Below are 11,047 nucleotides of genomic sequence, written 5' to 3' on the forward strand. Positions count from 1 at the left end.
GTCGATCACGACTATTTTAAGAAAAACCACTATGCAGCTATGATGGGTATAATAGGAAGAATACAAAGTACAGTGGATAGTCAGAATCAGATGAGTGAAAGTGTCGATATGGAACAAGAACAGAAAGCGTCATGTTCTGAACAGAAGCAAAAGATTTCTGGTTCCGATATGGATGATACGAAAACTGTTAGCAAACTTTCAAAATCAATAGAGCAGTTAAAAAGGTATTTAGATGAAACTTTTAATGCTATAGATGACGGAAAAAAGGAAAATTTCGAATTCAGGATAGAAAAGTTAATGTTTTATTGGAGAAAGGTAGTTGGTATAAAAGAAGACGAAATGATTGAATCTATTGATATGTATGATGATGTTTTAAATGAATTAGAATTTGACGTGTTAACTGTAACTAAAATCATGAAGAAAAAACTTAAGGATAATGTGCCAAAAATGGAAGAAGTTACAAATCAAAAAATTGATGATTTGCCAACACTTCCAAAAATTAAGGTACCCACATTCTTTGGGGACTCCAAAGACTGGGACCTGTTTTATGAGTTATTTACCGAACTTATTCATTTAAGAGAGGATCTAAGTCCTACCTTAAAATTTAATTACCTAAAGATTTCACTTAAGGGAGAAGCGAGAAATGTAGTTTCTCACTTATTGTTAGGTTCAGGGGAAAATTATGTGACCGCTTGGGAATTGTTAACCAAGCGGTATGAAAATAAAAGGAAAATATTTTCCGATCAATTGAATCGCCTTCTTGAGCTACAAAATTTAAGTTTGGACTCAGTTAGGCAGTTAAGAATGTTTATTGACACTATAAATGAGTCAATTCACATGATAAAATTAAAGGCACAATTATCTGATGAGGTTGATGTAATCTTTGCACATATAATTATCAGAAAATTAAATAAAGAGGCTCTGCAATTATATGAGAGCCATGTTAAGAAAAACAAGGAAATTCAAAAATTATCCGACGTCATGGATTTTTGCGAGCAACGATTAAATTCGATAAGCTCGATTCAGGAGGAAAAACCTGCAAAAAAAATATTTAGCAACAACATAAAAGAGTTGTCTGCTAATAGTTGTCCTATTTGTAAAGGTATGGGACACACAATATTTCAATGTCACAAATTTAAGGCTTTAAATCCATCTGAAAGAATGGATAAAGTTAAAAAAGCGTTTCTGTGTTTTAAATGCCTAAAACACACACATAGTAAAAAATGCACTAGCGAAACATCATGTTCGCTGTGCAAAAGAAATCACCATAGCATGCTACATATTAATTATGTAAACAATCAAAAAAGTGAAAAAGTTAACACTTGCATGACGTCGGAACAAGCGTTGTTAGCTACAGCGCGTGTTCAAATAAAATCTTCTAATGGAGAATTTGAAACATTGAGGGCTTTGATTGACAGTGGGTCACAAAGTACAATTATTTCAGAAGAATCTGCGCAGATTCTGAAATTAAAAAAAATTCGATCTCAAACAGAGATCAGTGGCGTATCGTCCACGGGGAAGTGCATATCGAAGCACAAAGTAAATCTTCAAATTAAAAGTGAAGATTTACAAAAAATTTTAAAGGTTGAAGCCATAATATTGCCAAAATTAATGAAGGCTCTTCCAGTCAACACCGTGAATGTTGACAAATCGAAATGGGAAAAGTATAATTTAGCTGACCCCGATTTTAATAAACCTGGCCGTGTTGACCTTATAATTGGGGCAGATTTATACGCTCATATTCTACAGAATGGAATTGTTAAAATCAATGGGCTCTTGGGTCAAAAAACGGATTTCGGGTGGATTGTCTCTGGGTGTAAAAAGTCGAAAGGAAAAGAGGCAATTGTTGCAACCACTATCGAATTAAAAGATATGGATCGATATTGGGAAATGGAGGAAGAAGACAAAAATGATATCGAATCTGAATTATGTGAAAACAACTTCATAAGAACAACAAAGAAAGATTCAGATGGGCGATACATTGTGTCAATTCCATTTAAAGAAGATGTCACCTTAGGAGATTCAAGGAAACAAGCAATAGCTCGTTTTATGAGTTTGGAGAAAAAGTTAGAAAGGAATCAAAAACTTAAGGTGGACTATACTAAATTCATGAATGAATATATGGATTTAGGACATATGGTCGAAGTAAATAATGAAGGTAAATATTTCTTACCACATCAGGCAGTTATTAGAGATTCAAGCCTAACGACCAAGCTAAGAGTAGTTTTTGACGCTTCAGCCAAAACTACTAATAATAAAAGCTTAAATGATATAATGTGGATTGGTCCACGAGTTCAAAAAGATATTTTTGATATCATTATTAAGTGGAGAAAATGGGAATATGTTGTATCTGCGGACATCGAAAAAATGTACCGTCAGATAAAAATAATTGAAAAAGATCAAAAATATCAATACATTTTATGGAGAAATTCTCCGGTGGAAAAAATTAAAAATTATAAATTGACAACCGTCACTTATGGTACTGCATCTGCTCCATATTTGGCCACCAGAGTTCTAGTGGATATAGCGGACAAATGCCAGAACAAAAAAATTAGTGAAATAATTAGGAATGATTTCTACATGGATGACCTAATGACTGGCGCGTATTCTATAAAAGACGCAAAAAATTTAATTAAATTAATTTCAAACGAACTACTAAAAGTTGGATTTAATTTAAGAAAATGGATTTCCAACAATTCAGAAATAATAGAAACGGTGGAAGACACTGGTGACAATAAAGTTCTTAGTATTATTGAGAATGAAAGTGTTAAGACCCTGGGACTTAAATGGGAACCCCAAAAAGATTTATTTAAGTTCAATGTAAGCTGCGGGTCATCCAAAATAACAAATAAAAGGGTTGTGTTATCGACACTATCAAAAATCTATGATCCCTTAGGATGGCTGGCTCCCGTGACTATTATAGGAAAACTTTTCATTCAAAGGCTTTGGATAAATAAAAGTGAATGGGATCAGGAATTATCGAAAGAAGATAGGAAAGACTGGGAAACTTACAAAGAGAATTTAATAAATTTAGAAAATATTCGAATCCCAAGGTGGATAAAGTCCAAAGAATTGTCAATAATTCAACTTCATGGGTTTGCTGACGCTTCGGAAAAAGCATATGCTGCAGTAGTGTATGCTAAAATAGGAAATGCTGTAACTATAGTAGCTAGTAAAAGTAGAGTCAATCCAATTAAAAATAGAAAAACCATCCCTAAACTTGAGCTGTGTGCAGCTCATTTACTTAGTATATTAATTCAAAGAGTAAAAGAATCCTTTGACAATATGGTAGAAATCTATGCTTGGAGTGATTCAACTATCACTTTAGCATGGATTAAGAGTGGCCAAAGTAAGATCAAATTTATCAGACGAAGAACAGATGACATTCGGAGATTGACGAATACTGAATGGAATCATGTAAGGTCCGAAGATAATCCAGCTGACTTAGCATCTAGGGGAATTAGTTCTAACCAATTGACTAACTGTGATCTTTGGTGGAAAGGTCCTAAATGGCTAGCTGAATCAAAGGAGCAGTGGCCTCAACAGCAAACTATAGAGGAAGCTGTGCTGATAAACACATTAATAAATAACGAAATAGACGATCCTATTTACAATTTACTAGAGAGGTATTCCTGCATTAAAAAACTAATACGCATAGTGGCTTACACAATTAGATTTATTCATATAAAAACCAAGAATAAATCATATCAATCTTTTCTCTCAGTAAGCGAGTTAAAACTAGCTGAAAAGGTTGTTATAAAGAAACAGCAAGAACACCAGTTCCGTTTAGAAATACAGTGCCTAAAAAACAACAAAGAAATAAAGACAAATAACAGAATTTTGTCTTTAAATCCGTTTCTAGACACGGATGGAATACTTCGAGTGGGTGGAAGATTGCAAAACTCCGCCGCCGAATTTGATGTTAAACATCCAATAATTTTAGACAAATGTCACGTATCAGGGTTAATAATTAAAAATGCCCATAAAGAATCTTTACATGGAGGCATAAACTTAATGCGTAATTATATCCAAAGAAAGTATTGGATTTTCGGGCTCAGAAATTCGTTAAAGAAATATTTAAGAGAATGCGTAAAGTGCGCAAGATACAGACAAAAGACTGCTCAACAAATAATGGGAAATTTGCCTCAATACAGAGTTACAATGACATACCCGTTCTTAAATACTGGAATAGATTATGCAGGTCCTTATTACGTCAAATGTTCCAAAACTCGTGGGCAAAAGACATATAAAGGATATATTGCTGTATTTGTTTGTATGGCTACCAAAGCCATACATTTAGAAATGGTCAGTGATTTAACTTCTGATGCATTTTTAGCAGCACTTAGAAGATTTATCGCTAGACGAGGTAAATGTGCCAACATCTATTCCGACAACGGAACAAATTTCGTAGGAGCTTCAAGAAAGTTAGATCAAGATGTGGTTACAGCAATCCATGAAAATACTATGATTGCTGCGCAACTTGAAAAAGATAGAATTGATTGGCATTTTATCCCCCGGCAGGACCTCACTTCGGAGGTATCTGGGAGGCTGGAGTAAAATCCATGAAGTATCATCTTAAAAGGGTTATCGGGGACAACAGCCTAACATACGAAGAGATGTCAACGCTCTTGTGTCAAATAGAGGCATGTTTGAACTCAAGACCTTTATATTCTGCAGAAAATGGAGTTGATCAACAAGAGGTTCTTACCCCAGGTCATTTTTTGATTGGAAGACCACCATTAGATATAGTAGAGCCAATGACAGATGAAAAAATTGGAAATCTAGATAGGTGGAAACTAATCCAAAAGATAAAAAGAGATTTCTGGGTGAAGTGGAAAGAGGAGTATTTGCATACTCTTCAGCAGAGGCACAAATGGAAGAGGGAAAGTCCTAATATAGAAGAAGGACAAATTGTCCTCTTAAAAGATGAGAATTGTCATCCAGCCAGATGGCCAATAGGAAAGGTGGAAAAAATCCATAAAGGCAAAGATGAAAAGGTCAGAGTGGTAGAGGTAAAATTGCAAGATGGATTTATCACTAGACCCATCAGTAAAATTTGTCCCTTAGACGGAATTAAGTCTGTCGCCAAGGTTGAGGCTGACACTGAAGAGCTCCAGCAAAAAAGGCAGACTAGAAATTCATCGAGAATGTCAAAACTCGGGTTTATAATGGCCATGTTGTTATTTATATTAAGTTGTCAATTTTCTAACGCATCACCCAAGGTTGATAAACCAAAATATGCAATAGAAAAAATAAATAAGACTTCGGCAATATATTTAGATCCAATGGGGGATGTTGAAATAGTAGCCTCCTCTTGGAATCTAATAGTTTTCTATAATATGGACACCTATTTTGAGATGCTAAAAAAGGGTAAAGATTTGGTTCCGAAAATGAAATTGATTTGCGAAAGGCTTCATACTTTCGAAGACCAATGCCTTTTAGTTTTGGAAAATACAGAAAAGAAAATGTTAGACTTGGAAGAAAATAACAAACTGTTCATGGCTCAAAGTAGGGCACGAAATAAGCGAGCTCCATTTGGATTTATGGGATCCCTATATCATATTTTATTTGGGATAATGGATGAAGACGATAGGGTTCAAATGGAGGATAATATGAAAAACTTATTAAGCAATCAGCACAATCTGAATGAGCTAAGTAAGAAACAAACTTCTTTAATCGATTCTACAACAAACATTTTAAAAACAACCACTGATGAGGTAAATAGGAATTTTAAGGGAATGAATACGCGAATTGAGAATATGACTGCTACACTACAAGAATCATATTATGTGTACAGAGAATCTATCAAATTCTTCATGATAACCAAACAATTAAGTAACATAATAGATGAATGCGAGAAAATACAATCTGGAATCATAAGCTTATTAATAGATATTAATCATGGTCGACTTAATACTAACATTTTAAAGCCCAGTCAATTAAAGGGTGAGATTTCAAAAATAAAAGATAATTTATCAGAAAATTACGTTTTGCCAGGGAAAAGAACTGGCACAGAGCTAAAAGAAGTTTATTCTCTGCTAACAGCTAGGGGCTTATTTGTTGACAAAAGACTTATAATATACGCGAAGATACCTTTGTTTGGTCGACATGCGTCAGCGTTATTTAAAGTTGTTCCAATACCAATCAGAATCGAAGAACGCATGATTATGGTGCACGTCGATGTTCAGTATTTAGTTTATAACTTCGAGATAGATGCATATCACCTTATGAAAGAATCTACCCTCAATAAGTGCCAAAGGTGGCAATCTAATAAAAGAGTTTGTGAAGGAAGTTGGCCTTGGAGTAGTGCCAGCGATGGCAGTTGTGAATTGAAGCCTCTCAAACCAAATAGAGCATCAAATTGCATATATAAGTCAATAGTGGAGAGCAAGTCGTATTGGATAGAGTTGGAAAGAAAAAGTAGTTGGTTTTTTAAGGTTGAGAATAATGCAAGGGCTAGGATACAATGCGGCACCACAAGCTTAGAGATAGTAGAATTGCCGGAACAGGGGATTTTAACAATTAGGTCGGATTGTACTGCTCGAGTTAATGATAAGATACTGATTCTCATCATAGTATAGAAACAGAAGATCAGGGAACATTGTCTTTGTCATATATAGGAGACATCAGCGAAATACCCAAGATTGTTTGGAACCAATTAGACTCACCAATTATTAATCATACAGACGAAATAAACCGCATACAAAATGAATTAAATTATTTGAAAACGCACAAGCTAGAATTAAAAGAACTAAAATTTCACCATCTTTCCGGGCACACATCTTTAATTTTAGTAATAATAATAACTGTAATTTTATTTGTATATTTTGTAAGAAAAATAAATGTAAGGCGGCAATTGCAAGGCATTGTCATACCGGAAAGCATGGTTAGTTAAAACAAACAATAAAAAAAGCATATTTTAAGGTATTACACCTATGTATGTATGTATGTGTGAATACAAAAATAGACATTAAGAAAATTAAAATTGTAAAGTAATACATCTCGGCACCTTTCTTGGCCTTTTGCAGAATGTTTAGAATGCTCTAAAACATGAAGTGTAATAATAACCAATTTAACGACCGCACTTGTACACCAATGTAAATTGATATTTAGACACAAACTCATAAATTGTCTAGTTCTTAAGTGCACAGCCGAGAAATCTCTTAAAAAGGTCCCACGCTGACAGATGTCTGCGATGCGTTGGTCGCCGATGTCACCCCAATTGTACACACATGGGTTATCTTATTTTGTTACCAGAGCTCCAGTGTGCTCACACACAAACACATACCACTGCGTTGGCACTAGACCTAAGCCTAGTTTTGCTTCACAGTAGAGCTACCTAATCTCATACAATTTTAATAAAGATCCAGTTTTAATATTGAACTCAACAAATGTAGATGTCTTTTCATCTTGCTTTGGTTAAGGCATTTACAATTTTGAAGGCGACTCCATAGAAAAAAACTTTTCCTGCACGGTCGGAATCCAAAGATTGACGGTCGCGAATTCATTCTGAGTTTGTCTATAAAAACTCGCATGTCGCTTTCAATCTGCCTGCAGTCCCAGCAAGTCCAGTTAAGGCCACACCAAGACTTAATTGAACTCAACCCAAATGCAGATGTCCATTGTCGACTCCACAATGAACGTGATCAGGAAGGATAAGTCAGCCATGGACAACCGCCTAAAGGTATTGGAACAACAAGTGGCAACCATCAGCCGAGAAAGAGGAACATATCACGGCGATCATCTAATTCAGTCATACCTAGGGCTCACAGCACAACTAACTTTGCTGACAACGAGTCTTGAACGTCTGCAGTCTGACATATCTGACGTATTAATCGGCATTCACCATCGGACAATAAGCCCAACGCTTGTATCTCCTGAGCAATTAAGAGAGAAAATAGACCAAATCCGGGATCACTTGCCAGCCACACACGTCATTTTCAAGGTGACACTACCGTTAGTTTCAACAGTTCAGCTCGAAGTTTTCAGTATCATGCCGATTCCGGTCTGGTTCTCAACAAATTGGAGCTTGTTCAATCTCAAAACGACCATAATCACTGTAAACACTCACCGAGATCAATTCATGGGATTTACTCCAGAAGCATTTCGACGCTGCCTTAAACTACTCAACGCAGAATACATCTGCTTTGATCATCAAACAGTCTTTAATATCGACAATCGCTGTGAGTTTCAGTTGTTTAACAATAAAACAGCACCTTTATGTGAAGTGACCCACACGAAGGCGGACATGGTGTGGTCCAAAACTCAGCAAGCTAATAAATGGATTTTTGCAACACACTCTACAATGAGACTTCAGGCAGTTTGCAACGGGTCTCCGTCAACCATACAACTAGAAGGAACTGGCTTGCTCTCACTGTCACCTGGATGCACTGCTCGCAATACAGAAATAAGCATCAGTACCTTCAGCACAACAATCAGTGAAGTCAAATCAACCTACACTCGATTTGGGGACATACGCTTACCAACGACACCCCCTTCGCCAGCAACTGTACAATTGGAGAACCAGACATCAGACTATCTTCAAGAATTGGAAGATTTACGCCTGGAATTAGTGGCAATCAATCAACAAAGGCTGCCACACCATCTCAACACAGTACAGCATCATCAAATCGCTACTTATGCTGCCCTAGCAATATCAATGCTATTGATTATTGCGTTCATTCTCCGGAAGAAGTATCAATCATGGAACCCAAGGCCGTCAACAATCAACCAAGCAGAGCCACGCGGATCATCACCCCCGATCCCCATTCCACGCCGCTTTTCAGTCGATTTGAACACCAGTTCAACGGCCGGGAGAATGTTCAGTCGCATATTTATGCAATAATTAATATTACATAATATACACTTATCGAATAAGTCAGGTCGACCCATGTAACGGGAGACATAATAACAAACGACAAAGCATTGTAGCTGAGTCAACAATAACCGCTTCTGCAGAAATTTCTGCCAACGATGCGATCGCTCGTCAGAGAGCAAAAACACTAGTGCAATTGCTGACTATCACAATTGCCCAATAACACAATATCATCTTAAATCCAAATTAATTCAATTGTAACGAACCATGGTTCTAGCCATGGCTAGTCACAAACGGCGAAGGGTCAGCGCATCCACGCTGGCGGGAGACAATAATCTAACTGATAAACACTATCAAAAATCTATGATCCCTTAGGATGGCTGGCTCCCGTGACTATTATAGGAAAACTTTTCATTCAAAGGCTTTGGATAAATAAAAGTGAATGGGATCAGGAATTATCGAAAAAAGATAGGAAAGACTGGGAAACTTACAAAGAGAATTTAATAAATTTAGAAAATATTCGAATCCCAAGGTGGATAAAGTCCAAAGAATTGTCAATAATTCAACTTCATGGGTTTGCTGACGCTTCGGAAAAAGCATATGCTGCAGTAGTGTATGCTAAAATAGGAAATGCTGTAACTATAGTAGCTAGTAAAAGTAGAGTCAATCCAATTAAAAATAGAAAAACCATCCCTAAACTTGAGCTGTGTGCAGCTCATTTACTTAGTATATTAATTCAAAGAGTAAAAGAATCCTTTGACAATATGGTAGAAATCTATGCTTGGAGTGATTCAACTATCACTTTAGCATGGATTAAGAGTGGCCAAAGTAAGATCAAATTTATCAGACGAAGAACAGATGACATTCGGAGATTGACGAATACTGAATGGAATCATGTAAGGTCCGAAGATAATCCAAATGACTTAGCATCTAGGGGAATTAGTTCTAACCAATTGACTAACTGTGATCTTTGGTGGAAAGGTCCTAAATGGCTAGCTGAATCAAAGGAGCAGTGGCCACAACAGCAAACTATAGAGGAAGCTGTGCTGATAAACACATTAATAAATAACGAAATAGACGATCCTATTTACAATTTACTAGAGAGGTATTCCTGCATTAAAAAACTAATACGCATAGTGGCTTACACAATTAGATTTGTTCATATAAAAACCAAGAATAAATCATATCAATCTTTTCTCTCAGTAAGCGAGTTAAAACTAGCTGAAAAGGTTGTTATAAAGAAACAGCAAGAACACCAGTTCCGTTTAGAAATACAGTGCCTAAAAAACAACAAAGAAATAAAGACAAATAACATAATTTTGTCTTTAAATCCGTTTCTAGACACGGATGGAATACTTCGAGTGGGTGGAAGATTGCAAAACTCCGCCGCCGAATTTGATGTTAAACATCCAATAATTTTAGACAAATGTCACGTATCAGGGTTAATAATTAAAAATGCCCATAAAGAATCTTTACATGGAGGCGTAAACTTAATGCGTAATTATATCCAAAGAAAGTATTGGATTTTCGGGCTCAGAAATTCGTTAAAGAAATATTTAAGAGAATGCGTAAAGTGCGCAAGATACAGACAAAAGACTGCTCAACAAATAATGGGAAATTTGCCTCAATACAGAGTTACAATGACATACCCGTTCTTAAATACTGGAATAGATTATGCAGGTCCTTATTACGTCAAATGTTCCAAAACTCGTGGGCAAAAGACATATAAAGGATATATTGCTGTATTTGTTTGTATGGCTACCAAAGCCATACATTTAGAAATGGTCAGTGATTTAACTTCTGATGCATTTTTAGCAGCACTTAGAAGATTTATCGCTAGACGAGGTAAATGTGCCAACATCTATTCCGACAACGGAACAAATTTCGTAGGAGCTTCAAGAAAGTTAGATCAAGATGTGGTTACAGCAATCCATGAAAATACTATGATTGCTGCGCAACTTGAAAAATATAGAATTGATTGGCATTTTATCCCCCCGGCAGGACCTCACTTCGGAGGTATCTGGGAGGCTGGAGTAAAATCCATGAAGTATCATCATAAAAGGGTTATCGGGGACAACAGCCTAACATACGAAGAGATGTCAACGCTCTTGTGTCAAATAGAGGCATGTTTGAACTCAAGACCTTTATATTCTGCAGAAAATGGAGTTGATCAACAAGAGGTTCTTACCCCAGGTCATTTTTTGATTGGAAGACCACCATTAGATATAGTAG

Source organism: Drosophila obscura, unplaced genomic scaffold, assembly GCF_018151105.1.
Source record: "Drosophila obscura isolate BZ-5 IFL unplaced genomic scaffold, ASM1815110v1 contig_22, whole genome shotgun sequence".
NCBI classification, from domain to species: Eukaryota; Metazoa; Arthropoda; class Insecta; order Diptera; family Drosophilidae; genus Drosophila; species Drosophila obscura.